Source organism: Salarias fasciatus, chromosome 2 (assembly GCF_902148845.1).
Source record: "Salarias fasciatus chromosome 2, fSalaFa1.1, whole genome shotgun sequence".
Taxonomy (NCBI): domain Eukaryota; kingdom Metazoa; phylum Chordata; class Actinopteri; order Blenniiformes; family Blenniidae; genus Salarias; species Salarias fasciatus.
In genome coordinates, this window is record NC_043746.1 from 15,732,628 (window position 1) to 15,758,037 (window position 25,410).

The following is a 25,410-nucleotide window of genomic DNA, read 5'->3' on the forward strand; positions in this document are numbered from 1 at the left end:
CTGTTTTTTTGGAATTCGCATCCAGCTTCATTTCTTTAGGAGAATTTTGCTCATTGTAAAATTCTCAGTGTTTCAGTTCTGGAGACATTAATTTTAGTGTCTGTTTGCAAAATGACCTGAAAGGCCAGAGTGAAAATAAATAAAGGGATTCCCATTGCAACAAATTACTTATTTATTTATTTTTTTCCCAAATCATTCATCTACTGGAAATGAACTTTGCTACGATGCTTTGAGGACTGCACAACAAAGGTCTTAATGTTTTTGACCCATGAAAAACAGGAAAACTGATCACAAAGGCCTGTGCTTTCCCTAATCGTAGAAAATAGAACTGAAACTCCGTCGTGGGAAGACCGTCTTGTTTAGGGATTGTTATATAACTGGACACTGTGAGAGGAAACCTGTTAATACAAACAACAACAGCTCCTCCAAGACAGCTTGTGGCGCATTTATAAATAACCGACAGGAGTTAAAGGTCTAATTTCCCAGAAAAAGGCATGTGAGGCAGTCTGGGAGCTTCCCACTGGGAAAGTGGGAGGTTTCCACGAGCCGGTCTGATCTGATGTCTCAACATGGCGGCGGTTTTGATGAAAGTTCACAAGTGATGAGACCTCCTCTTGTTATATCAGTGAAATAAACCAACAGCTTGTCACTGCAATGTGATGGTCATTCCAAACACATAAAAACAGTTAACAGCTTTACAATTGTGCAAAAACATGATTTGAATGCAAATACTTCAGTATCAAGCTTTGATTTCATCCTGCTCTTGGTCGATGATGTGATGGACTGATAGACTGTGAGGCAGACATGTTGTTTTGTCACATGAAACTGTAAACTGGAAATTCGGATGTAACTCACAAAATGAGTAATTAATCAGCTTCTCAGCTGCCTGAATGCAGAATGAAATCAAGGGTTACCAGTTGAAGGCTTTCCGTCTCCGGCAGGTCTTTATACAGTTTGTCTCCACTGCTCTGTGAACTGAATATTCAGTCTAAAATCATTTGCTGAACAGATTAATTGATCCCGTCGGCCACACACTTAGACAATTGAGACGCATAATGTTATGTTCCGCACTTTGAAAACATTTGATTAGATGTGAGATTTTTTTTAATTATTAGCGTTGAAATAGAAGGACTGAGTTTTCTCACCACGATTCATCAGACATTCGGAGACGGTTCTTTCTTGTTTTCAATGAACTTGTACAATCTGACCCAAACTGAAGAAAAGTTTTATTTCAAGAGCAAAGTTTCAAACGTGCCGAACAATGCCAGGCATTTGATATTTTTCAGTTACCTGAGCATAAAAAGTTCATGTAATGACTTGTTTCCTCTGATTTACTCCACAATAAATCAAACATCATTTTCTTATAAAATATATTGTCAGAAAATATAAATCACTTCCGCCTCCTCTGAATGTGTTCATATTACTTTTTTACAACTTCTCCGTGGTTTAGTACTTAACAGTTATTCTATAAATTGAAAGAGTCCGCCGTGGATTGATAGGTCTTTGATAACTAATTGCAGAGAAGAGTGAAATAAAGCGGCGGTGGATGAAAAGCGCGATCTGAGATCAGAGGCACAGTTTATGTCAGATTCCCGGTGTTGGGGTTATAGTACATCATAATCATGCGATAGCGGCGGGCAGACAGATTTATGGCTGACATTTTATGACACCAACATAAAGCGGCTTACAACTTTTAACTGATTATCAGCGGAGTTCAGACACAGTGACAGATTGAATGATTTAAAAAAAAAATAAAAAAAAGGAAAAAAAAAGAAGAAACGTTGAACATCCAGTTGCCATGGCAAACATTAGAATGAGTCGCACTTATACAATGGCTCCTTTGCTTTTTTAACCCTCATGCATGAGCATTGTTGACGCTCTCAATCGATGTCTCCTGCCTCTCAAGGTTGTTGTATCATTGTAAATTTGTGCTGCCCATCCTTTTCCCTTTTCAACAGTCTCTGCAGCTGTGCAGTATTTATGTATTATTCAGTCGGTCTTTTGAAAAAAGGGTCCGTGTGCCGCTCGCCCTCCAAGGCCAATCTGCTCCTTGTTCTCTATCAAGTATCGTTGGCAATATGTTTTGCAATCTACATGACCAAATTGTGTTAAGAGGGGATTTTTTTTTTGCCACGGCAGCGATAAACTACTGACCAGCGATGGAAAAATCAGTCGCCGCCATAATCGGTCTAATTCTGCGCTTTGGAAGAGGTGTGTGTGTGTGTGAGTGTGTGTGTGCAGAGGTTGTGTTTTGACAAGCGTGAAGGCAGACGGGCAATCTGTGGCAAAAGAAGCAAGAGGAAAAACTCATCTCACCATGTAACCCAATAGAGCTTAGTGAAGAATGCGTCTCTGCTGGAGAGGAGGGGAGAAAAAACTGAATAAATAAATAAGATCCTCATGAGTAATAATCCAGACAGCAGGGACCTGAATTGAAATATCAAGCAGGAGGAACGGACGAACGCTGGTGCGTGGGTTAGGCTATGTAAAAGGAGAAGAAACACCTACGCGCCTCGGTCAAAATAAGGAAATCATTAGAGATGATGAGGCTGAGCGTGGGCATGGCAGGGTGCGTTTTTTTAAAGGTCTGTAAAATTTACTGTTGTTTGAAAGGTCACTGTCTGGTGCTGGCGAGCAGCTGGGAGTTGTAAACGACCCTTCTTATCAAATGTTAATGCTGGTAGACCACATGTCACAAGCACCAGCGGAGGGAATATGTCTTTGAGGTCCTGCAGGTTCCATGGAAACAAGTCATTTCATTTACATGCGGAAATATGACCGGCTAATTGCTTTTCGTGGAACATCAAATGGCGGGATGACTTTTTATGGCGGGGGCCAAATGGAGGACTCATGGGAGGGAGGGGAATGTAAGACCTCCCAAGGGTCTCTTGAATAAGTCTGTTTTTGTCGCCGTGTGTGTCGCCGGCTTTGAGGGCAGTCGACTTGAAGCCAGAGGGAGCGGGAAGGATGTCTGTAGTTCAGAGGAAGCGTTGTATTCGTTTCAGGGGCACAATGAGGGTCACTCTCTGCATGTTCGCAAACCAAACCCCCTCGCCACTTCAATCGGAGGGCTCGCCTCTAATGACAAGGGACCACGGTCGGGATTGAATTCGGCGGTTCAAAACGATAATGGTGTCACCGGAATAGTTGGACGACCACAAATAAATTACCGCTATTTAGCAGACTTATTACAGCCCCTCCGCATGCGTGCGATCTCATACAGACATTAAAATATCAAACAGTGTTTTCCATCATCAGAGGAGCTTTTGATTCTCATTTGAGAGTGAGTAACTGCTGGCTAAATGTATGCCCGCGCCGATTCCCCAATAAATTCCGACTATGTGAATATTGATGCCTGACATGTCTCCGTTGTAAACATCATCACGTAGGCCGGGGAAAATTACGATGTGTGTTAGAATGCCTCTGGTCCACGAGGAAGACGGCACTTTACTGTCTGTTTACCATCTCATTGCCGATAACGTGATGTGACGGAAGCAGAGAAATTGATTTAATCTTCAACCGCGTGGCAATGAATGTTAATTTTCCTCGAAGATGTAATCTTTGCCACGAATGGTTTGTTATACACATTAGTGCAAACCCTTCTGTTAGAGGGAATATGGCTGTTATCATTTCCCTTTTGTCCCAGCTGAAAGGGAGATCAAATGATTTGTGATTACAATGATAGGGTGTTATTTTCAATCCAAAATGCCAGAACCAGGAAATGTAGACGGCAAATCCCCCAGAATTATTCATAAATCTAATGATATCCTTGCCACTTGGCAATTTCATAAGACAGAAAATAGGACTTGCATATGAATCCCCCTTTGTCCTTGAGAGCTATTAATATGAGTAAGTTCACATTAATGGGGACGGAGAGGAAAAGTGAAACAAAACAAATATATGGCTAACACACCGAGGGCCCTTGGTTTTTGTATTTACGAGTGCCCCGGAGACACAAAGCATACTAATCACCCAAGCGAGGCCTGAACTTGTGTCTGGAAAAAGTAACAGTGTCAGTGGTAATTACACATGTAGAGTGGGGCTTGTCCAAACACAATTGAGATGTAAAACAAGGGAAGGAAGCCGCAAACGTAAATCCACCAACTCCTCCTGATGCGCTGTGGTGTTGTGCAATGCAGCAGCCCCCCAATCTGCTCTCCCTCTCCATCCTTCCCTCTTGATCCCCCCCTTTTTTCCCCCCACTTCTTTCTCCAGACAAGACTGCAGCAGCCCCATCAGTCTTAAGAGGACAAAAAGTCACTGCTGGAAGAGATACCTCGTTTAACACTGCCCCCTGCTGTCCGCTCGGTGAAACAGCAGCAGACCGGGGAGGAGAGGATGAAAAGCAGGGGGATTGCAGTCTGAGTCGTGCTCCACACCTCGCTCCAGTCAAACACCAACTTATTCATGAAATGCTTCATGAATACATACATTACATGCTTTTAAAATGCCAGTCCCACTACATGAAAAATACAGGCTCTCTAAGTATACGGCATGTCAACACTTTAAATCCATCAATACAACTGACAAAATATAAAATTGTTAGTCAGGAGCGTTTGATGGAATGATGGTTTAAAAATTGCCTTCGCAGCGTTCCTATCTGGTTCGTGTAAATGGCCTCAGCACTTCAGGGTTCACTGTTATGTTTTCCAAATGGGTGTTGCATTGTCCAGCGATGTGCAGCTGACAGATGGAGAAATGAGGGAAAAAAAATGTGCAAAAAATGTATGAAAGCAAGGAGACAAAAAAACAACTAAGTCATTAAGTGTGGATAAATATAGATTTTTATGTCAGTGCATTATTGTGAGCGCACAGACTTGGGACATGTCCGTGGTTCAAAGGATGTAAATGAGCTTCGGGGGAACCTCGTGCGCAGAGTGTTGTGTTTAAGCTTCAGACTGCATCGAGGCAGGCTGCCTCCTTAAACAACCTTTACAGGATGATAAAACAGAGCCGGCTCAGAGTGGAGAGCAGAGCTGGAAAGCAAAAAAAAAAAAAAAAAACCCAAGAAAAAACAAGTAAATTCGCTGGCACAACACGCTGAAATTGGCGCTCGCCTCCACGTCCCCCTCCCGCCTCACCCAGACTCTCACCTCCATCCCTATCCCGCCCCGTCTTCCCCTCCACTCCCTCAATTGGTACTGTCCAGGAAAATAAACGATCTGCAAGTGCAGGCACAGCGTGGTGCCAGAGTTAACTTAGCCGGAGTCGGAGAGATGTTTTAAATTGTATTCTCCAAAGGTCACGCTCCCCTTTCTCACAGTCTCTGCCTGTCACCTCAGCTTTGTGTGTGGAATCCTTGCTTATTGATCCGGCCTCCGACAAGCACGTCGTCGGCAGCAAGCTGCTCAAATCACAGCATGCTGGCGTGGGGAGGCTCCCACACTGCGCCCAGATCACAAAGCGTTTGATGGCAGAAAGGAGGGTGAAAAGGCCCAGAGATAGGACGGCTGGATGGAAGAGAGAGAGAGAGAGAAAGAAGAAGTCGGCTGAAATGGGATGACGGAGGGGAAAAGGGAAAGTGGGCATTATCTTCTGTATAAACTATGAATTGTTTGCAGACGAGGAGAAAAAAAAAACCTCCCACGGTTGTGAGAATCTTTTTTTTTTTTTTTTTTTCCAAACCTTTGAAAATCTGAATACGCCATCCTCTCATCCCCTCCCCTTTCTCCCTTGTTAAACTAAATCACAAGCCCCCGTGTGTAATTTCCCAACAATGCTTCTGGCCGCCTGGTTTGATGGCTCAATGTTCCCTGTATGACATGTAGTGCCTCAAAGGGAGGTCTGCGCTTTTATTCAGCTCAAACTTGATACCAAAGCTGTTCAAACACCAAGGCCTTTTTCCTCTAAATACAGAATAAAGTGTGTGTGTGTGTGTGTGTGTGTGTGTGTGTGTGTGTGTGAGCGGTGAAACAATGGGTGGACTCAAGTATATTGTATGGAAAGCAAACATTCTGACACTGCGGGGGGAGAAAAAAAAAATCCCCTTCCCCTTTTATCTTCACTATTATGGGCCTTGTTGTTTTTCTTATTTTTATCTCCTTATCACAGTCTCTTTGTCTTTCTTCTGGACCCTTTCCCTCTTTTTAACATGCCCCCAGTGTGACCTCTTGAAAGCAAACCGGTGTTGAGAGCGTAATACTTTTTCCACTTAAGATGACAAATTAAAAGATCTCCCGAAGAGAGCAAATGTCATCTTTATTTGGCGGGGCCTATCAATAAAGTTGCTATTGATCCTCGTCTCTTTATATGCGGCTGCAGCCCTGTGTGTGGGGGGACATTAATCACAGCGCCTAGTATTTGTGTGGTCACTGTGGATCTTTACAAATAGCCGCTTGGGATACAAATAGGGCCGAGCAGTTGTTGAATTAGTGCTTTTGAGTTGTTGGCCTGACTGAAGACTCCTGTCCACTTGTGTGTGAATTAGCAATTGATTGGTGCCCGATGTTGAGCTTGCAGACAGTGAGAGCCAGAGGATGGCTTCCCTGAGTGTGCAGGAATAAAAAAGTCCTCTATCACACGCGGATGCTTGATTATTAAAAGGTTTTCTCCCGAAGCCAATGGCAAAAAAAAAAAAAAAAACAGTTAATGTGCATTTTAATTCAGGTCACACTGAAAGCAACATCATGCTCTTAAAGGGGTATTCAACTAATTAGTTGAGTTCTTACGACTGTCACAGTGCTTCTCTGACGGAGGCTCCTCCTGTGTGCGTCTCTTTTATGAGTCCCCCACTATCAGTCAAGAGATAAAGAAGACGACGTATCTTCACTTGTACTCCAATGAGAGGAAAACTATCCTGAAGTCAGTCACATTTTTCTTTTTTATGATTTTTTTTTTTTAATCCAAAAGTGTTAAAATGAGTTTTTTTCCATGCTATATGGATGATGTATTTGTCACAACCTCCTAACACACTCCTGAAGTTAATCTGAACATGATTTTGGATCATTGAAATTAAATTTAAGCCTCATAATCCAATTTTTGTGCTGTAACAGGAGCAGTTTTTGAAAAATCAGTGCTGTATTTGAGCTTTTCCTTCTGGTGGGTTTACTCCCAGTGCTGGTTGAATTAGAGCCTATTCCCACTGCACAGCTCCAGCAGATCAATAACCAGAACAACACAGCTCCCTTTGCTTTCCTGGAGGTGGACATGGCTCTGAAGAGAGCAGGACTCAAACCAGAAATAAATAAATAAATAAATATAAAAAGACAGAAGAAAAAAAATCCAGCGTTGCTCCATACTGCCACCATGTGGCCATATGCAAAACAATCAGTCTTGTCTAATCACTGCAGAGATGACATGATGGAGAGCTCTGTGCTGCAGTTCATTCTCTTTAAATCTCCACTAAATCTGATCCACAGTTAAAGGCTCTGTCGTAAAACCCTGCAACTGTTCGGGCTGAGAAGAGTCTGCTTTGTTACACCCACTCACATCCATACACACAAATAACCACACTGGATTGGATTCCGGGTTTAATCTGGATTCACACCAGATATTTTTCACAGAGGAACGTGCTGACGCCTCTCAGCAGAGCGCTTTCCTCGTCTCATCGATCATGTAGATTCTTCTTTTATTACCATCTTCAAAATTATGTTTTGTCATCTCTGAACATTAATAATTTTAATGGATCCTCTCCTCCATTACAACTCATCATCCTGATTGATGTGTTTAAATGAATCAGGGATGGCAACAGTTTGCCCTTTTATTCAATCAAAAGGAAGGGACGTCTCAGACTGAGCAGGATTCCCACCGCCTAAACTAATTTCACTCAATCAAGAATCAATTGTAATCTAATCTTTTTGGATTGGTGAAGTGCATAATAGTGAAAATCTATTCCCGCGTGATTTTGTCCTCCTATGTTGCTGTGATTGCATTATCAGCTGCAACCTGTTGGAACTGACACTCAACCGAAGCGGCAATTACAAAAAAAAAAAAAGATTCATTGCTTTTGATTCACTTAAATAATGATCCTTTCCTATAGTTAATTCAGCAAATCCTTTCAAAGTGGACTGATGACATGAGGGGCGATCTCTGAACAGGGTAAAGAAAAAGGAGCACAACAGATCCCATATTCCCGTGTGTGTGTCTGTTCAAGATAATCTGTGCTAAACTGTGCAGGAAATCACTGAAACATATACAACGTGTCTCTGCACACCCAGATAGCTCAACAAGCTGCACCTTTATTGTCTTCCCCCCTAAACTCGTGCAACGCGTAGCCAGATAATCACTCCTGTAATGAGTCCCCAAATTAGGAGGGAACGGCTTGCCAGATTAGAAGTGGAGCACGGAGCCAACAAAGGGCTTTGGGAGAGGGGAAGTCGACTTGATGGAGTAGCGGCCGCGGTGCCACGGAGAGGGAAAAGTCAGAGGGAGAAAGGGAGAAAGAAAGTGCTGGCAGATAGTTTTATTCCTTAATTACTCCCCTTGTTAACCTCCCTCTAAAGCTCGGCGTCTGGTTTGTGGGCAGGTCAGGACTACAAAGTGTCTGGATGAAGTGCAGGGATAGTTTCATCCCTCTTCCCCGTGTATCTCTGCCGCTGCCATAGATACTTTCTTCTGTCAGGTTCTTCGCTCACTGTTTCCTCCGCAGACAAAAGGAGGGAGGGGGGGGGGAGAGAAAAAGAAACTTTCCTGCAGAGCACATTGTTTCAAAGGATAATGATCACAGAAGACAGGCAACAGCTCTCTGGAATAACAGTCATCATCATCTCAGTGCAGCCAAACTATTTTGAGCGTTCCAATATTAATGATGTATTGGATCCCAGATATTAAATGGCAGTCAATCTGCAACTCACGCTGCTATTTCCACATCGTGATCCGTGATGTACAGTGGCTGCGCTGCAGTAAATTCCAGGGTTAAAGCCAAAAAAGGCGTCATTCGTCCGATTTACTGTGACACCTGTATTGTGTTGTCTTTCACCTGACCTCAAACGCAGTCGACGCGAGCTCCGGCTGCATCAGACCGACTCAGCAAACAGCCGCGCTCGCCGTTGCTTCTCTCTGTCGTTCAGATGAAATATGCGATCAGTAACCGAACTAACCACGGCCCAGAAATGCGTCACAGCGTGCAGAATCGTACTGCATTCAGTTTGGACGTCGTGCTGAATTTCAAGCCGCAGCATTCGCACAAAAATGATTGTTTTTTTTCTGTTTTTTTGTGTGTGTTTTCTTTTTATGGAAGAAAAGTACACAGTGACCTACAGTTTACTGTTGGAGAGAATGGCCAGAGATAAAACTGAGGTGGCACAATAAAGTTTAAATGCATGCACATGCACGCGCTGTTTGTCACTGGACAAACAGATTTGCTGATGAAGCCTCGTGTCGCAAATCTGGGATTTTCAGGTAATATAATTTCAAATATAATAATAATTTTCATCTCATACACACACACACGCGCACGCGCAAATCATTGTTTTTCTTCATGATTCTCAGTGTTCCTTTTTTCAGTGCACGTAACGGCACACTTGAGTACATGCTGATGCCAGCAGGATTTTTCTTTTTTTTTTTTCTTTGCCATGTTTGTATTTGAATCCCTGTAAGGCGGCTCGTACAGCCTGCGCCTCTGCTCTTCATTGGCAGTTGGACTTGATCTATAAACGGGCGCGCAAAGTGATCTAAGGGGGCTTAAATATGGTATAATGGCGGTTGCCACCGGTGGTGTCACTCACCGCATCTCAAGCCGAGCCCCCCTCCGCGGGGATTTCGACACGGCTCACATCTCACCAGTTGATTCAATAGGAATCCAGATCACACAGAAATCAAAACAAGCCTTCAGCGGTGAAACAGGTCAACGTAAGAGCAAAGACCGGGGCGAGCCTCGGCGCAGCGGCAAAGTGGAGATGGGATTCCAGCGGCTTGTCAAATCCAGGAGTGGACGGACTGAAGCAGCCACTACATCAAACATCCTGACATTTGAAGATGCGTTTGACAGTATAAATGTCAGTACAGGGCCGCGTCGCCAAGGCGCAGCTCAGCTGAACCGCAGAGGTTTGGGAGGAGGAGAGATTTGTACAGCAGAGACGTAACTTTACATGAGCTTGTGGGTCATACGGTTTCTGAAAATGTTTTTGAATCAAGTCTGTATGCCGAGAAGTGAAATAACAAATGATGCAATGCCACGGTACAGGTTTGACGGAATGATTTGTGATTTTTGGCTCACCCCGACCCCCTGACCCCACTCGCAAAAAAAAAAAAAAAAAAAAAAAAATCTGTTTATACTGTATTGATTTTTCTCCAAAACAATAACATTTTCTTACAGAAAGCAACAAGTGTCACTCTTCGCCGACTGAGCTAAAAAAGTTTCTTGGAGAATAGTAAACAGGATCTACAGTTATTCCTGGATATCCCATTGCGTCACCACCACCCGAATAAAAAGTCTCAGGAAGTCAGGAAGCAGGTTTTAGGTTTTTTGTGTTGTTCTTTCTTTGCCCGGAGCAGTTCACACTCTGAACTGTGACTGTCTGGTGGCTCCTCCAGCCCTTAATGGCCACTCTGCCTACACTGCATATATCAGCCAGTAGGAGGAAGCACATGCTTTCCCTCCAAACTTCATGACCTAGTTTCAACCCTGAGCGTCTAGAACATTTTGTTCTCGTCTCATCCATCCTTCGCCACGCTCTCACATGAGGTCAATCTCTCTAAGTAGCTTAAAGGCCAACCGCTCAGGTGACTGAGGCCAGAGAAAACGCACATATTTCACATTTATTTGCCGAGGAATGTCCTTTTATCACATGAATGGCGGCGCTGCACCAACGTCTTCAGAAAGTTTTATTACTTAATGAACTTTCAGGGAGGAAAAAACAAGTTTGCTTCCAGAACAAGAAAAGTGATGAGTTGTTTTCTAGGAACTGTTGAGCTGAGTGATATTGATGCATGTGTTCTCATGCCAGCCCTTCAAATGCATTAAGACAGGGTTATTATATTGTTCCATACTTAAAGGATTAGAACCCCTCCGTCTGTCCAGATCAGGAAAACTAATCAATGTGTTTGGTGTGTGTGTGTGTGTGTGTGTGTGTGTGTGTGTGTGTGTGTGTGTGTAGATGTGACCCGAGAAACAAGTTCCTTACACTTATCAGTGCAGGACTTGTGAAAACTGTTTCGTGAAGACATACACAAGCACACACCCACATTTGTACACAAACACACACACACGCATGCACGTATGCCTGCTCTCTCTCTCTCTCTCTCTCTCTCTCTCTCTGTCTCTCCCTCTCTCACACACACACACACAGCAGCCATTCACAGCACCATTATGCTGAAGCTACACTGTCATTGTATTCGTTGCCGTGCAGCTCGGTGGATTGAAAGGAAATGGAGTGAAAGTTTGTTAAAGTTCAGTGCTAAGAGGATTATGTTATGTAAAATCTTTTTTTTTTTCTACCCGACTATGTGTGTGTGTGTGTGTGTGTGTGTGTGTGTTCAGTTATCTTTATCAGAGCTGCTGATCAAACACAGCGGTCGGATCATGTGGGTGTCTACGTGAAGAGGAGCTGGTGCGAGGGCGTCCGTGTTGTTGAAGCGGTCACTCCGTGGGAGATTTTGTTGTGCCCTGCTGCTCCGTGCTGTGAAGACTCACAACACTCAGCCGCACGGGGCTGACGTCTGGTCCAGGATCAGATGATGTGTCGACGTGCTTCATTTACATCTGCAAAGTAAAGCTGTGCACCCAACTGTTGAAGAAAAACACCTGATGATCTTGATGATCTTCCAGAAGGACTTGTGTGCATCTCTTGATATATTCTTCCTCCTGTGAAGTTTGTACTTTCCCACCAAAGTGAAGATTTTAACCAACATCCCAGGCAAGTCCTAAATCCTAAATCCATGCAGCTTTTCATCAAAGACACAAAGAATAAGGGAGAAGTCTTTCATAGAGCTGATAAGCAGTGTTGGGAATAGTGTGTTATAATAAAGTGTGCTACTTAACACCATTCCTTCTGCAGTAATGTGCTTCTAAATGGCCGCTATTATAAAATTAAAACCGCAGTTTCAATTACTGAAGTAAGCTTGTTAAAGACAGTTGGAGTCTTTACAGGCTGTTGGCTTTAATGTTGTCCAAAGCTTTTTTTTTAACATGTCAGACCTCTGTATTACTAGAGAAACACCTCATCGCTCCTGAGCTGAATCATTCCTCTTCCCGAGCGTTAGAGATGTCTGGAGGACTGTGTTTTAACACCTTTCCACAGTTCCCGCTGTACCTTTGATATATCGGGGATCTAAAGGACATAAACTTATCTTCGTGTCGTCTGCTGCTGTTGCTTGTTTGTCTCAATTCTTTAGATGCAGCTTCTAAAACCAGCAGGGCAGCGGTGGCCTCGATTGCAGGTTCGAATCCCACAGACAATCGGTCACTGCAGTGATTCCCTGAGCAGGACCTTTGACCTCTGCTTCGACTTGTTGCATATTAAAAAGATGATTATTTTCCCAGGTGACGGGACACATTTTACTCTGCAACATACTGCTGCTGTCACTGTCTCTGCGTTGTGTTTAATTTCACTGAACTGCCAGAGCTGGAAGCAGATGCCCGTTTTGGCAGACCCCCTCTCTGAGGACGGTCTCGGGGTTCAGCAGATCTCCAGCAGTATGTCTCTGCAGCACCGGGGAGAGAGTCTCCGACACCCGCCGGTGAGACGGCCGGGCCAGGCGGTAGACACATCCCGTCGCCGAACAAAATGTACAGAACAGCCACGACTAAACCCATGAAAGGCCTTGCCAGTCAGCCAAACCGGCCGCCTTTGTTCGCCCGATCGCTAATCTTCCACAGACCGTTAGGATGAAGCGCATTGTGCTTTTACCACCGATGCAGATTAGAGACGTGCAGGGGAATGAGCCGCAGGATGAAACCTCGTGAAATTAACAAGTCCGCGTTAACAAAGCCGACCGACAGACATCATCTGGACGGGAAAGGCGTCACGTCTCGGCCGACACAGTGTGTTGTTTGTATACACGCGTCTCTGCTGCCCGTGGTTTTGTTCTGCGCACGTCTCGGAGGACTGCAAAACCGCGCGATCAACGTAAGCGCGCCGTCGATAGCGAGCGGAGGTCACGGCGCAGCTGTCTCGCATCACCTTGAAGCTCATTACTGAAGGTACGCGCCTCTCACAGGAAAACAGTCGTCATCAGCCTCTCTGTGGCAGCTTTGTGAAGTGAAAGCAGTCGTATTCAGAACATGGTGTCCTTGGTAGGCTTTTAAAAAAAGGAAGTGGCTGAAAGCCACACACACACACACACACACAAGCCAGCCTTCGCATTCAGAAAGACATCATTTATAACAGGCTGCCATGTATCTGTTGTCAGAGAAAGGATCCCAAACTGAAAAGACTTTTTTTATGGCACATTTCTCGTATTTTATGAACTTCAGCTAATAAAGTCGTCGCTTGTTATGAAAAAGACGTTTCAGCAGATTAGTCATAAAACCCTCGGCACACAATATTTAATAAGTTTCCTTTGTGACGAGGCAAAGGGGAACTTTGAGTTTTAACTGACAGACCAGTTCAGTGAAAGAAAAAGTTCAAGATAAATACATCTGTACGGTTTAAACTGGTGACCAGCGAAGCAGGTAAAACACATCACGCCTCTGTGGCGCCTTTTAGCGGTGGGTGGGTTATGTCAGGCAGCAAATCAAGAATGTTTCTCTATCATACTGATGAGCTAGAATCAGGGAAATATCCTGTAAAGAATAATGTGAGTTTGAGTCTGTTTCAAGGTTGTTTCCCCCCGCTGGCATGCAGGCGCTATATGAACTGTCAAAACAGGACATCTGAGCAACAGAAATGGTTAAATAGAGAATGGTAGATTTTTTTTAAGGAATTGGGAGTTTCTCTGAGTTTTAACCAAGTTTTCCCAGGAGGGGCTCAACTCTGTTGTAACATTTTAATACCCCGAGAACAAATCCTCTTAATGTGAAACAACAAGGTCACAGGCCGACAGAGACGGCGAGCGGAGAAAACAGCTGCAGGTGGAACTTTACATTTTCAATCACCTGAATGTTGCTGGTAAAATTTGAAGAGAATCAGACATGATCTCCCAGATCCCTGCTGCCGCGGCATGACACACACTCAGAAATTAGGTCAAATATAAATAACAAATAAAATACGGTTGATGTGTAACCTTTTTTTTTCTCTTAATAGCTATTTTGCCAGGGGCAAAGTTAGCTTTGTTGCAATAAGAAAGGCTGTAAATTGCTTCTGTTATTGTCTGTATTTTCCATTCAGACACTGTGTCACATTTGTTTCAGAAACAACCCTCAGGGTGATTTCCTGTACGTTTGCCGAATCTGAGACGCAGTCATCGGGAATTGATTAGAAGGGCGTTTCGGGAATAACGTGTCCCAAAGCTGCTAACTTCTTCATCCATCTCCTCGTACTGTACGTGCTGCTCTTTACATAAAACCTTCTGACATGCATTGGCCCTCATGATGAACGGGAGCTTATTCTTCTTCTTTTTTTCTTTTTTTTTCTTCCTGCGCTCACTGTCCCTGCTGGGCTTTCACATCACACAACATAACCACTCCTCTCCCCAAGTGTGTGGCAAAAATCAGAGAGAATCATAGACCCAATTTCAAGGTTGTTTATTTGTTCTTTTTCCAACATTATATTTTTCTGTGCGCTCTTTATATTCTTAGTCTTTTTGTTATTGTGCCGTACGGCCTGTCCTCTGCACATCTGCATATAATCAGTGGCTGGTAGCAGGTCTGGGCCACACAGCGGTGTGGTTAGCGCTCTCACCTCGTAGTGAAAATACCTCGGATTCGAGTGACTCTCTGTTTTAATGTATGTCATTCTTGGGCAGATATGACAGAAAATAATACAGCACCGCAAAAGAAATGAGAGGCAGAGTGAGAAGATTTGAGTGAAACGGCACACTCATCTCAGAACACAGTCACACGCGTACACACAAAGGCTGGTGAATCATCGCGGTTGTCTCTAGAGCCCAGATGCAAATCTACCCAAACAGTGGTGGCACGCAAGCAGCAGCCGTCTGGGCGTTGTGCCAGTCTGCAGAAAAAAAAGAAAGAGAGAGGAGGAAAAAAAAAAAAAAAAGACAGTGTGCAAGGGACAGGCGGGTCACGCAGTTCTGCTATTCAGCAGGTTTATCAGGCACAACTTTAAAAGAGAGGCTGCGTTTTGTTCTGTGAAAAATAGAAATAATAAGAAAACGCAGAAAAATGTCTCCTGGAATGCAGTCAAGCGTTTAGGTCATTCTAGAAGCTGCCCGTATTTTCAGTAGCGAGGAGGGGGGGGGGGCTTTAGAGATGAGCTTTGCAGTGTGTGTGTTGAGTGTTGGATGGTTTCGATATTGACCTGAGTCCATTAGTAACAGCAATTTGGAGCAACAAAAAAAAAATGCTAAGTTCAAAATGATAAATGGAAAATAGATTTTCACTTAAAAGGAGCGTTTTATATTTTTAATCACATTCACCCATTCATGCACACATTAATACATTAATGGATCCAGCTGCCACCCAAGGCGCTCAGACCGTCCATTAGGAACGGCTTGATGTGCATTGTCTTGCTCAAGGACACTCCGACATGTTGATACATAGGGAATCGATCCTGCAACATTCCCAGTGATAGACAACCCTCGCTGGACCCAGATTCCAGTCTGCATGTGGCGTTAAGGGACGCTAGGATGAATTTAGACTGCACAATGTAATGAGTTGAGGTGGAGAGTTCAGTTAAAGGGAGCAGCCGACTGTCACGCCAAACGTACGTTTAAATACTTAGTAAGAAGAAACTATCGCAAGATAAAACCGTATAAAGGGATAAGTCACTGTGCACACTTATGCACTTAGGTTCTCACAGAGGAATGTACTTAATGTGTCTGAAGCTTTGTTCTGTGTGTCACATTTGGCAGCATTTATATCTTAGATCTGACAGATACAAACCTCAGGGCATCAACCGAGAATGCAAGTAAGATTTCTACCTCTAGGGGGCTCACTGGGACAAGATTCCCCAGTCTTTCCTCCACAGGCTGTGAATCATGGATCTTTCATGCAGTAAAGCTGGAATATAAACATGCAGGTCAGACAGACACGAAGGAACTTCTGCTGTCACATCAGTGCTGATGTTTTAACTGAATCTAAAGAAAGTTTTAGCAGGAGCTTTTCAGTTGAGTTGAGGCTGCGAGGATTCTGCTGTTCTTTCAATAAGGGAAGGCTTTAGGATCAGGGCAGGTGGGCAATTAATTTTCCAGAGAGGCTGGAGTAGAAGGCTGAGCCATAAGTTGCCTTTGGTTCTGCTGAGTATAAATATATCACTAAATAGAAAGCGCTTTGTTACATGGCTTTAATAAACTGCTGTTTCTGGTCTGCATCACTGTAGAATTTCTGACTGTGTTTTGTCTGGTTATGTTTATTGAAAGTTTAATCCTTGAAAACAGCAATCTGTTCTCCAATAATTCCTCCGATGTCTAAATAAAACTTGAACATTCTGCATTAATCTCCCTCTTTTACCACGAGCCCACAGGACTGCTGAATAATGATTGTTCATGCAGCGAACAAAAAGTGCCCACAAGCACAAATGCCATGAACTGAAACAAACTGCACCCAGCTTCTACAACTTTTATTCAACCATCTTGCAGGCCTGTCAGGAACACTGAATGGGTCTGATCCAGATGAATGCTCTCAACTATCTGTGAAACAACAAACAGAAGCACAAATGTTACAAAATGAAGATCTGAGCTGCAGATGTGACTGCTGGGACCTCTAGGTGGCCCACTAATACTAACACTGCCTCCACCGCCTGGCTTTCACAGATTGCTGCTGATTTGTCACTTGTCACAGTGTTATGTGTTTTTTCTACACAGTTGAAGACGAATACTAACCTTTTCTTTCTCTCTTTGTGTGTTTGCATGCTGCGTGGCTGGTTTTCTTAAGGATCGGATAGAAGAAAAACATTTTACTGCTGCCGTGAGACAAATAGGTTTCACACCTGTCAGCAGCGGTTCAGTCATGGCTCCGGTGTGAATGTGAGAAGAAGAAAAAACAGGGAAATTACAGTGTGTTTCTTGGGAATGGGGGGGGGGGGTTGCATCCTGAAGTCAATTTCCTGGAGGTATGAATGGCGAGTGTGGTGTTGGAAACCAGTGACATTTCAGTCCCTTCAGAAGAACGGCCAAACACACCACTGCCGCTGCGCCACAGCTTTCTGCCTGTGGCAGAGCGGCTCAGGTCACACTGACCCTTAAACATTTATTAAACACATAAACTAGCCACATGTTGTCCTAGTCTTGAGGATGCAGCGGCACACTTACGGAATACAGAGAATAAGGGCCGCCTGTTGTGTGTGGGTTTTAATATTTGCAGTTGGTCCCACAGTGTCGGTGATGCTCGGCCGGAGCCTCCTCGCACTGGCTGCTGGGAGCTCTTTAACTTGTGTACAAACACTGCCTGGTCCTGATTTTTACACTTCTCATATAAAAAGCTGCTCTCTCTGTTTGGGACGTTCTCATCTCCACCAATGTCTTTTAATTTGTTTGGATTTCAGGGATCCCTCAGGAGGCTCCTCTCGCTGGCAGATGAATCAGCCCCCCGCTTAGATTTTGATGGTGCCAAACTGCTCAAAGGGAAATATTTTCTGTTGAAGCTGAAAAGAGAGCGCTAAGAGGCTAAATCTTTTCCCTGAAGTCCGCACACAGTTCACTGCCGCTGGGAAACCCCATGGATCTAGTTTCATTTTCACTCATCTGCTCCATCTGTCATGTGATCACAACCACGTTGGCCAGCGTCCCACTACTTCCAGTTACACTGGGTACGTGGAATTTTTCAGACTTTAGAGAGTGAAGTACATATGTAAAAATGTTGTAACTTCCATGTCAGTCCAGGAGAACATTTTAAAAAAAGAAGAAGCAACTGAGAACAGTGTGAAGTAAAAAATGGACGTTCACTCTCCCCCCATGGAGCTGGTGATACGAAACAGGTACGAAGACACACGCTGATCTTTCCTCCACTCGCCTGGATCCATACAGTTTGTCGCAAAGTCGCTGAAAACAACCAAAAAACAGTTATAGTCAGCATAGAAACATGGAAAAGTAAACCCTTGATGATTATATTTCAACAAAAAACTTGTTTGAAATGCACACACAAAGGATGTGTTACGCTGAGATAAGCCTCAACTTACAACCAAAACAAACAACATCTATTAATAAAATATGACTTTTCAGGTAAAGATAAAATCCCTCCATGATTTGCAAAAGTGCACGGTTCCATATGAGCTCTCTGGGTGTTTCATCAGGCATGGAGGCATTTTCATCACAGGAAGCGGAGCAGAGCCGCCCAGGGGCAGGGTCCCTCTGCCGGGGTCGTTTCGCCACGCGTCTTGACTGTTCCCACAGATAGAGGAAGTTTGTGGCAACCGAAAGTTACATCAGGGCCTCGGTGCTGCGCATCACATCTGCAGGGCGTGACGGGAACGACTCTTCAGATGTCACCTCACCGTCACGTGGCTCCCCGCCGCGCTTCGCCGAGGTATAAAACCCCGAGGAGTTATTCTTGTGCTCACAGCAGCGTCTGTGCTGCAACCTAAAAGGACGCCAAGCGAGTGTGTGTGTGTGTGTAGAAATTTGCTAAGTAAGTGTGATTTTACTGATTTTGAAAAGCAATTCAAACCCGGCACTAATGAAAGTACATTTTTCCCCAAAATGTTTGTTTTATATTCTAATTTTGATTAATTCACTTGTAGGGAGGAAGATTTGTTTTTATGTGAACAGACGCTTCCTCTTCAAGACAGTTCTGCTCGGGTACAGCTTTTCAGCACCGTTTCTGAATATATGTTTAATTCAGTACGTCTGCCACTGCTTACTTCAAACGCATCTGTGTTTGTCTCTTTGCCACTTGTGCGAAGTTGTCCCTGAAATAATTTATATTTGTGTTCCTGGATCAGGTTCTTGAAAGCCGGCCTCCCTGTTTTATTCTCCTCATCCCTTTGGACCGTGTGGCGGTCAGATCTTTCACCGCCGAGGGCCCGATTTAGAGTTCAGCGAGAGGAAACTGTGCTGTTGCATAACTCAAACTACCACCTTTGTGCCAGAGGAGCTTTTGAAGAAGTAGGGTGTAATTTGTTTGGTAGTGTAGCAGCTGGAATCTTCTTAAAAACACCCAAAGCGTATTAATAAAACATCACAGATTTCCCGCTGAAAAAAAAGTTTGATTGTGAAATAAAAGTTTATTTTCTTTGCTTATATGAATAGCTGGCAGATATGTTGCCTTACATGCTTGAGAAAGTCCATCAAGACGCTTTCATAACATGAGAGGAACTGAAATGAAGCCACCAGGCAACACTAAAAGCGCTTTTATTTTTTATTGACTCGTTTATATTGAAGATGACCACGATCCAAAAAGGACTGCACATATACTGCTCGAAAGAAACGGGCAACAGTTTCCAAACAGCAGCGTTTTAAAGATGTGCTCCGGGCCGCAGTCTTTATTCGCAAACATTGAGCACCATGTTGTTCCTAAATGTGAGTAAACAGGAAGCCATCTGCCGGTGCTATTTTCTATGAATCGTCCTGAACTCACACCTGTGCTGAAGCTCTGCAGCCACACCTGACGAGCCGGAGACGAAATGTCATCACCTCCAGGATTACCGCTGCCTGAGCCGGGCGTCGGCTCGCCCCGCGGCGAGCTCAGCCGGGGTGGAAAGGAAGGAGCATCGCACAAAAACTCACACACCGAGGACACATGCATAAGTACACAAATGGCTTCCATCCATCTTCTTTACTGCTTTATTAAAGTCGGGGTTCTGGGGTCAGGACACACACAGAGACACAATTAAAAGTTCACAATTAAATTCACCAGTCAGCCTGAAACACGGTGCGTCCAGTCGACTGAATACATAACAGGCGGCTTCATTTTGAGTTCTGCAAGTTAATGCTTTTCTCATTATGTCAGTCATGCATATTTACTGCACACTGCTTTTCATTTATTAATAACTGCAGGATCAGGTGAGCTCATATAATCTGAGTGCGTGGCGCTGCATACCAACGAGTGTGCTCACACACTCGTCGTGCACGGTGAAGCTCAGGCTGAATGGCACACTTCATACAGAAACGCAAACCATGCTCTCACCGGCAGCCGCACTGGTCCGGACTGGCTGGATCTGTCGGGACACTCTCCGGGGAGACACTGGTAATTGCTCGTTTGTTTTTTCACCTGTCTGGGAGCCTTATGTAACGCAGGCACTCTGGCACAAGGTCAGAAAACCTCAAGCGAGGGCAATCAGTCCCGAATGTACCTGCTGTTATCAAGATGAGCCTGCTAATGTTGTTATGAAACGGCGCTCCTGCTGCGTGCGACTGGTTTGTTAAAAGTATGACTTTCAGCGTGAGTATTTACAGCACTAACGGCAGATTATTGTCTGCACGTATGACTTCTAAAGATAGACTAACTCCAGGTCGGTTGGGCATTAAATGTGCAATAAAAACAGTGTTTATCTGAATGACCTCAAAACCTATGCCACATTTGTGTGAGGATAGTAATGATTACTCACGGTGATGAACATCCTGGTGAAACACGTTCATACAACAGATGACCCGTGGGAAAAACTAAATTACATTCATTTTCACCCTGTAAAGGCCACCAATACGTTCGATAAAGATAGTCAAGTTGGTTTCACTATGTGATGTACTTAACATTTTTTATCCACTTAGCAAAATGAAAGCAGTAAATTCAAAGGTATTTTTGTGATTATTGCTGAGAAATCAACTGCTCTGTGCATGCTTTGTTGGATTTTTGTGAAAAATATATCTAATTGAGAGCTAAAGTAGCAGTATCAATAGTCATGTCATGTTCTATAGCATCAAAATGATCAAAATCAAAAGTTTTCCTATAGTATTGAACTTTTTTGCCATTTTAGCTTTACTTTCGTTATTTTGGAAGAAATACGGAAGTAATCTAATATGGTCACTTGCGTCACCAAATAAAAAGGTCATCTGGTTTATAACTGCTTGGAATCCAGCACTTATACAGCTGTGGGTCAGAGTCTGTGCTCCGGCTGACATTCAGCAAGTGGAAGGAAAACGAGGTTTTCTTTAAAACATTGTGTTCACAGTCCTTGACTGATGTGATGTGCCGCAATTCCCATACATGTGTGAACTCTCGGTCATCTTTTCAGATAGCCTATATTGCTGGAGATTCGCCCTTTATCAGGGCATCTGTACCAGAAAAACCCACTGGATGTTATCTTTCTGCACTTACTCACTGGAATCTCATCACAGACTTACGCAAGTCTTTTAGCTGAGTACTGTTCCACACCCAGAAATATGTTTAGCGACAGCTGCCAGCATGAAAGTGACAGTGCATGTTGCATCATACTCCAAACACTGACAGAAACAGATTTTATGCCGCAGATTTAAAAACAAAATGTGACTTAATGTGTGAGGTTTTTTTTTTCTTCTTTTGGTGGGTTTGTTTGTATTTTTAATCAGTGTTGCACGCAGCAGTCACATTCAGAACATTGTGATATCTTCGGGCTTTTCAAGAGCACTGTGCTCATTTGGTAAATATGCCATTTCTTCATCGGAAAAAAAAAAGCACCGACAGCAGGAGGGCCTCATGTGGACGAGCCCGTGCCTCTCAGGCACGTGTGAATGCCTCTGGTCTCTGATATAAACTCCTACATTATCTGCCACACCGCCACTTTAAATTTGTGGCTCGGTCTCGTCATTTCTTCCTTACTCAGCCATCCTCTGCTAATCTGTGAAACCTAAACATGACCCCCCTGCCCCCCCCCCCACCCTCCCCTTCCTCTAAACTGCTGTCCTTTTTACACTAAGTACTTGTTTTGCAAATGACACTCTGCAGGACGTTTATGTAGGAAGGCCGCGAGTTGCAGGCAGTCATAAAGCATTGTGAATGGGTGAGCGGCTTTTTACCAGACACATACGGGGCTATTAGCTGTCTGGGTCCCAAGACTTAATCCATGAGCTGCGAGGAGTTAATAAGGGTTTAGAGGCGGGAGACTGTCTATTAAGGCTGGGCTTGAGTGTCCCGGTCAGGCCGATGTAGCGTGGAAGAATGTCCCAGTCGAACATGTGGGCACGCACATGGAGCGGGTCCGGCGAGCCAGCGTGGGGCTCGGCGTGGACCGCCGGCGTGCACGCAGTCATGTGTTCACGTTAGGTTCAAGGAAAGTACTCTCGACAGGTGGCAGCCGGTTGAAGTCATTCATGTAGACCGGGGATCCCAAAGTCCCTGCTGACTGTGTAAAAAAAAAAAAAAAAATCAAACATAAAAAAAAAGGAGAAGAGTACCAGTTTATTAGTTCATGGAAAGTCTTCAAATAGTTATTAAAGAATGGAAAAAAAAAAGCGTGAATCCATTCAAACTCCATACCCCAGATGACTTCCTATCTTCCCAGAAGGGATGTAAGTTAATAAACCTGCATTAAAGTGGCTAAAATGTCAAACAGCGTCTCGGTCCAGCTTCTGCACAGACAGCCTGCTCTAAATGAGTGTGCAGAACTATAAAACCACCATGGGAAGCAAGCTGGTTAAAAACTGTTTAGCTCACTTAGAGTAAACGTCCTATTTACTTAGCAGCCAGCTAATGTGAGTAAAGTGCAGAGATAAGCACATTCTGGGAGCTTTAAGTCCAAGGTGGACTCATTCTCACTGATTTTGTGGTGGAGAGCATAATTCAACAAAACGACTCAGACCCGTATTCCACGCTGGATTATAACAATTTATACAATTTTTGTTAAAGCGCATATTTTACATTGAATATCATGTGACTGTAATGAAGACAAATTACAATGACATGCTTTTTTTTGGGAGAGGGTTAGACATTTTGTTAGTTTGATGGTAAAGCAGCTTTATTCACTAAGCAGAGGAGATATTTTTATTCCCCCTTCTGGTAAAAAATAATAATACTCAGCAGACGACGGGATGTTCTCAAATCTCAAGTGCAGACTGCGTGCTGAACTCGTGACTGTCATTGTGTTTTCCTCCAAGTTACCAGAACAACACAACCGGGGTGTAGCTATCCCATTTCACACCGGGATGAATTATTATGTGTCATCACGCTACGTCAGGTTATCCAAGCCAAAATGTGTTATTTTTTTGTACTGGGTGAGCTGTTCCTGCAGGGAAGCGTGGCGCAGGTGTCGTCGTTCTGCCCCCTGCAGGCGGCCCGTCCCCGAGAACAGGAAGTCAGATGTCAGCCCTGCCAAAATGCCAGCGTCACCGGGAAAAGGCCTGGGCACGGCGCTGGAAGCAGCTCCTTCCTGTGCACAAATACACGCACTCACACATGCAAGCTAAGAACAGACCCACACCCACACACACACAAACACACACACAGACGTGAATGCGTGAAGCAGCAGCAGCAGCAGCAGCAGCAGCAGCAGCAGCAGCAGCAGCAGCAGCAGCGTGGTGCTGCTTATCTGATGAGCGGCAGGACGGCTCACTTTACCTGCTCGGCTCCCCGGGGCCCGGCTGGGAAAAGCGGTGCGTCACACACAGTCAGAAGCCGCTCCTTTTTCCTCCACTAGAGTCTCCTCGGCTCTAAATATGCACCGTACAACACAAAAATATTTTTATTTCTGTCAGCGGAGAATTCATGTCTCCTCAGCACGTCACAGAGGATCGACTCATCACTCTGATTTCTGCACCGTCACTCTGAAGAAGCACGTTTTTCTGCTCCGTGGTGAAATAAAACTGATGCCTGTATGTTTTGAGTGTCACCATCAAACCTCAAACTGGCTAATCTTCATTCTAAATTTACAGCTTTCCATTTGTTTAGACCTAATTGTGTTTCGCTTATTGTTTTCATGAATATTATCAAAGAATTGCCACCAAATCCTGCGCAATCCGCCAGATTGTGTGCTATAGCTGTTAAATCTCTCGCCCCATTTGGGCCCCGGTGTAATCCATTGTGTGTGTACGGTAGCTACGTGATCCTTATAGCGCTATCAATGAATCTGTCCTATTGAAGGAAGTAACAGGGCAGGGCTCAGTCACTGCTTCCTTTTTGCAAGAGTGTGTGCTTCTTGCCTTCTTGCCCTCAGCACTCAAGGTTTTTTATCACAGTCTCAAATACAGCCTGAACACATGTTTACATTTGTTCCCTGCAGATAATCACAACCTACACTTTTTTACTACAAAACCAAGCAGCAGCAGGACTGAGCTGCATAAACTGATTTTTACTGCACAAGTTTTGTAACCGTGGCCATAAATCAGGCTTCTCAGGCTACAGAATGACGGCTGGAGACACAAGCGGCTCACACCTTAATGTATAGAACGTTCAGACGTTTTTTGTCTGTGTTCTTTTGCCTCCAGGAGGTTAATTCTTGTTAAGCACATATGGATGGTTTCTCATTGGTTTCTCATAAACGAGGACAGTTATGTGCATCATGTCACAGGATGTCGATCATTTATAATAATTAAAAAAAAATACAAGTCAGTAGTACTGAAATAGAAATATTGACATTAGTAACAGTAGTAATAACAGCAGTTACAAGTAATGTGAGACCAGTAATGTGAAACAGAGACCAGTAATGTCAAAGTGTTTTGTTGGAATTGTTTTAATTATGTTAATATTTGAGTCACCATAGTTATAGTGTTAATACATGTTATGGTTGTGATTCTAGTTGTAGAAATATTGGTGATTATAAACATGATTGTTTAAAAGTAGCAGTAGTTGCAATTATGGACTCACATACTGTGGAAGGAACAAATAGTGACAACATAAAATATGTATATATATTTAGTATATCTGTAAAACTTAAATGATTATGATAAAAATGCTGATAATAACTTGACTTTTTTGCTCAATATATCAAGCTACAGTGTGTTTTTTTTAAATGTTTCAGAAAACTTAATTTTTTTTTCTGTTTATTGCAATCAGACTTTTCCACATGTTTGCCCCATTTAATATTGAGCAGCTCAACGATGGAATCCAATTAAAATGTAATTATTGGTGTTTGTTGACTATCGTGGAGTCACATCAATGCTTCCCTGCATGTTGACATATTAATCATAGCAGAAAATGGTACAGCTCCAAGATCACGTCTCTTTCCTGGCTCAGCTCACCTTAGCGAGTGCTGATCTGCAGATTGCCACACCTGAACGTTGGCACGGGCCACCTGGTCACGTTTCATTTTCCACATCCAACCAGCCACATTCCCAAAGAAGAACAAAACCCAACATTGTATCCGCCGTGACCCAGACGTGTCAGATGGGTTTAGACAATAGACGGAGCCGCACAGCCACAGTCACGTTCACACTCTAAGAACAGTCCGATCCTTACAAGGAAATCATCAGACTTTTGACTCCAGTGTGTGTGTCTGTGTGTGTGTATATGTGTGTTTATGTTGTTATACCCAGCAGTACAAGGTTTTGCATGGTTCACGAACATGATTTTCTGCTCACCTGCTTCACTGAGCGTGTGCAGGAACACGTGCTCGGGAAAACGTACACACA

General features: G+C 43.8%; 1 long non-coding RNA gene across 1 annotated transcript; it reads left to right on the forward strand.

The window, feature by feature from the left end:
• Positions 1-18,507: 18,507 nt before the first annotated feature.
• LOC115405180 (uncharacterized) lies at positions 18,508-19,296 on the forward strand. The gene is made up of 3 exons (XR_003933421.1): positions 18,508-18,562; positions 18,675-18,774; positions 18,876-19,296. It is a non-coding gene; the product is annotated as an uncharacterized LOC115405180 (long non-coding RNA).
• Positions 19,297-25,410: the final 6,114 nt, after the last annotated feature.